The sequence below is a fragment of the Penaeus vannamei genome, chromosome 7 (assembly GCF_042767895.1).
Source record: "Penaeus vannamei isolate JL-2024 chromosome 7, ASM4276789v1, whole genome shotgun sequence".
In the NCBI taxonomy this organism is placed as follows: domain Eukaryota; kingdom Metazoa; phylum Arthropoda; class Malacostraca; order Decapoda; family Penaeidae; genus Penaeus; species Penaeus vannamei.
In genome coordinates, this window is record NC_091555.1 from 46,215,393 (window position 1) to 46,220,392 (window position 5,000).

The window sequence follows — 5,000 nt, forward strand, 5'->3', positions numbered from 1 at the left end:
AGGTAGGTAGGTAGGTAGGTAGGTAGGTAGATGTAGGTGTGTGTGTGTGTGTGTGCGTGTGTGTGTGTGTGTGTGTGAGTATATATATACACATATGCTGTATGTATGTGTGTGTGTCATTACCATTAGTGGTAGCAATAGTACAATCATTATCACCATTATACACACCATTGCCATTATTGCTATCATCCTCATTATTATTGTCGGATGGTTTGGTAGATAGACCTTGTCCACAGCAATTACTAATGTGTACAGATAGATGCTCCACAAGTGCTTAGTCAGCAAGGATTCAATTATTATTTTTAGCTTTCTCACTTGTATATTCTTGATTTTCAGAAAAAAAATACTGTTATTGAATATCTTAACACCGTTAAAATAATCGGAATATCAACAATGATAACAATAGCATCAATATCAATGTCATTTTTTAAAATCCCGCGAAGTCAGAGAATGGGAGAGAAGAGGTACTTGTGGAGCCATCTATGTGCAACAAATTTCCCTAATAATACGGTGGTCAGGAGAGGAACCCGAGATAGGAAGATTTATATCTATTTTTGTTATTACCAATAATTTAGCTATTGCGGTTTCGTCATGTGTCTTTGTCCTTCCTTTCACATTGACGACAGTCGCTAGATTCATTTAGATAGCTGTCAAGATTCCGTACCCAGCTGTCAGATTGTGGTGTCTGCTTTGTAACATAAAGTGAAAAGCGAAGAATAAAAAAGAATAGAAAAGATATTCAAATATAAATATATGTATTATATGTATGTATGTATATATGTATGGATGTATGTATCTTTCTGTTGTGTGTGCGTATGTCTTTATATTAAAATATAAATATATCTTTTATATATATATATATATATATATATATATATATATATATATATATATATATATATATATATATATATATATAATGTATATATATATATTCATATATATATATATATATATATATATATATATATATATATAATGTATATATATATATATATATATATATATATATATATATATATATATATATATATATATATATATATATATATATGTGTGTGTGTGTATATATATTTGTATGTATGTATGTATGTATGTATCTTTCTGTTGTGTGTGTGTGTGTATGTGTGTCTTTATATTCAAATATAAATATATTATATATATATGTTTGTATATATATGTATGTATATATATAAATATATATATATATATATATATATATATATATATATATATATATATATATATATATATACATCTTTGTTGTGTGTGTCTATATATCAGTATATCAGTATGTTTCCTGTGTTCGTTTGCACATGTATAAGTGTGTATACCCTGACTCGTATGCCAAAGAAAACGAGCGAGGGAGAACACAAAGAAAATGGATCATAGAAAACGGAATGAGCCGCCAGTTGCGATCACTGGCTGGGATGTTTGTTTGTCACTTCAGGGGATTTTAGAGAAATTTTGAAGTTTTGTCAGCTTTCAGAGTGGGAACCTGGTGATTTATAGATTTTTATTTGGGGGGGGGGCGATTTCGAAAAAAAAATCGACCAAAAAACGGCTAGGGTCTAAATAAAACGGTGTGAGTTTCATCAAAATCGACAAGAAAAATCGGAAAATCTAAAAAAAAAAAAAACAGACAGACAGTCCCTTGATTGTTGTTTTTCGCAATAGAAGAAAAGAGATTGTATACAAGGAGACCCATTGGGAAGGAAGCAACGTTATGGATTTTTTTTATTCGTGTTGTAATCAGCATTCTCACGTGTTCTGTTATAAGAAATTTATATACTTACCCAAACACATACATACACACATACATACAATTGTATAAATAGATATGTGTGCGTGAGTCACCATTATAATTTCTAGCCTCCGTTGTATGAATATTATTATAAATATGATTATTGTTTTTTTGTTTGTTTGTTTGTTTGTTTTTGTAATTATGACCATAATTGTAATGATAATTTTGACCATTTATCTTTTATGTTTTGTCACTTAGAGGAGTAACTATTATAATTTAGTTTATCACAGTTATCATCAATTTAATTAGTGTTATGGTGTTGAAGTTATTGTTTTGTTGCAGTTCCTTTATCTGCTTTTGTCTTTGCATATTATTATAACATTGTTATTACATTTTCATATATTAGCAGTAGGAAATGTAGCAGTATTAGTAGCAGAACTGTATCGTTATAATTATCAATTGTCATCATATTTATTATTTTCATTATCATTGTTATTATTGTTGTTATTATCATTATTATCATTGTTGTTGTTTTGTTATTATCATTATTATCATCATCATTATCCTTTTCATAATCGTCATCATCCTTATTAGCATTATCATAATCATCATGATTACTAGTAATAGTAGTAGTAGTAGTAGTAGTAACATTATTGTTATTATTACTACTCATTTTGTTGTCTTTCATTATTATTTCTACTACTACTGCTACCACTATTATTATTATTATCATAATTATCATCATTATGATTAGAATCATTATGATCATCATCATTATCATTATTGCTATTATCATTATTATGACTGATATTTATACAATTATTACTACTATTATTATAATCATCATAATTGTTATTATCATTGATATTTCATTATTAGTATTATTATTCGTTATTATTGTTACTATTAATTTTATTATTATCATTATTATAGTAATATCATTATATATAAAATTGTCATTGTTGTAAGCACTATAATGGGTTTTATTGTTATTGCGATTGTTATTGTTATTATCAGTATTGCTGTTGGTGCTGTAGTCCTTACCGTTATTATTAGTAATAGTATCATCATCATCATCATCATCATTATTCTATTCAAATTTATTCTTACTAATATTATCAATATTAAATATTATTATTATTATCATTATCACCATTATTATCATTATCATCCTCATTGTCATTAAATTTGTTATTATTACTATTACTATTATTATTATCATTCTTGCCATTACAACTACTGCTACTACAGTCTCTATTGCTATTTCGATCTTATTTTTAAGTGGGTCACCCCTTTTTTCGTTCACTTGCCCAAATACGCCCCAACAAGGAAGAAAAATAACAACACCACCGTTTTATGTTTTGTTCAATTCATTTATCAACCGTTAAAGTAAGTTTTAGAGAGTTTCATATTTTCATGAATGGCTGTAATTGTTTTAATGGTAACCTTGTACGTATTTCCATTAGCATTTCTAGTTTCTGATTTTGTGCCTTCCATTTTATCTTTCTGTTTCCTTCATTGGTGTATCTTTAAGTATTTGAGATGAAATTAACATTCGTGAAGTTTAACGAGCAAAATAAATTGTCCACAAGACGTATGAGTAAATTAAAACCATTAAAATTGAACCAGAGCAAGGATGGCCGCTTTGCCGTAGCAGCAGTTCTGTCGTTTTCTAAACATTATGAAGAAAACGGTTATAAATAATAATATTGAAGCATACACTATCATAAACGGATGAATATTCGATTACAGTTCTGGTGTGTAGGGTCAGAGTCTGATGATTATAGGATTCCCTGCGTAACTTTCTTGTTCATTGCATTGTATATAACAATATACAATAAATAATTTTTTAAGCTAATAATATAACAACATAAAATGCACACACATCTCTTTATAGGACATGTATAAAATGTATAACTCAAAAAAATGCGACATTGAATCTGTAAATTTGATTTAAAAGTATATGACACTTCATAGTGAGTGTGTCGCAGGACTGAAGGTGTTCAGTCACTCTATGGGACTGTGGCTCTGCCTTAGGTAATGCCCAGCTGGAAGACCCAGCTGAAGTGACGTCGGATGAAATTTCCGCCGCGATGACGTTCGGTCCGCCACATCATTTCGGTTCATACCAGGATGGTTTCAGCAATGTGTATGTTTAATTCATTTGAACATGGGGAAATATTTCAATGTTGATTTTAATTACTTTCCTTTGCATCAAACCACCTGTAATCGTCTCAAAAAAATAAATAAATAAAAACTTCAGTCACCGAAAAAAAAAAATCCGTAGTGACGTCACCATTTATCGGTCGTCTCGTCTCCATCTTTGTCTAAGAGGCAGTTAATCTCAAGAAACCAAAAATAGCAACTGAGAGGATCGATCTATAATTATGAGACTCAGGAATCCTATGTAAGATTTATCAGGAAATGAAAACATTCCAAAATTGAAATCGTAAGAAAACAAGAAAGATAAAGAGAAAAATATTATTGAGAGAGTCTAGAATCGTCCTTCTATCGATCTACAAGACGCAAAGAGCCTTTGTTAAAAGTTAAGTCGAATGTTCAGTACTTTAATGGCCACTGGAACAAAAAGAATTAAAAACTTTTAAACTGATTTTGTCGCATGCCCTTACTTTTATGTGTTCTTTTTTTTCTTTGTTTTTTTTTTCTTTTTTTTCTTTGTTTTATAAATGTAGAGGTTTTATTTTTGTTTTATCACTTAAGAATTCACAGTAGCTACGAAGAAACTGACCTACACTACATTACTATAATTATGAGTTAAATCATTGTTATTATCCTTGCCTTACTATTAATATTACTATCGTTTCCATCATTAACATCAACATCATATATCAGTATTATCACTATCAAGGTTATATATATAACTATTTTTCCGGTAGCATTATTTTACATGTAATCATCTTCATCGACATGAAAATCATTCGTATTCATTGTCACTATATTGAGTAGATTTATATTCCGCGCGGTGGCAGAGTGGTTAGGGTAGTACAGTGTCTTTAAAGGATTTTTATTTGACGAGTGGAAACCGTTACACTCGGTGGATGACTTCCGAAGCTCGTACTGTGTTTTTGTGTACTTTGTTTTAAGATTCGTTGAGTGTAAGTAGCAGTTATTTCACGTTCACTTGTTTTTTGTTATTGTTGCTGAGAATCGGTTGTTCAATGCAACTACCGGACCCTTTTTAAGCTCTATAAGCTTCGTTTTCGAGAGAAATTGAAATATGATTTTTGGATTTATA

General features: G+C 29.4%; 1 protein-coding gene across 2 annotated transcripts in view; it reads left to right on the forward strand.

The window, feature by feature from the left end:
• The window catches only part of LOC113814286 (uncharacterized), a 265,556-nt gene that overhangs the window by 76,332 nt on the left and 184,224 nt on the right, over window positions 1–5,000 (forward strand). The gene's annotated exons all lie outside the window — the stretch shown is intronic.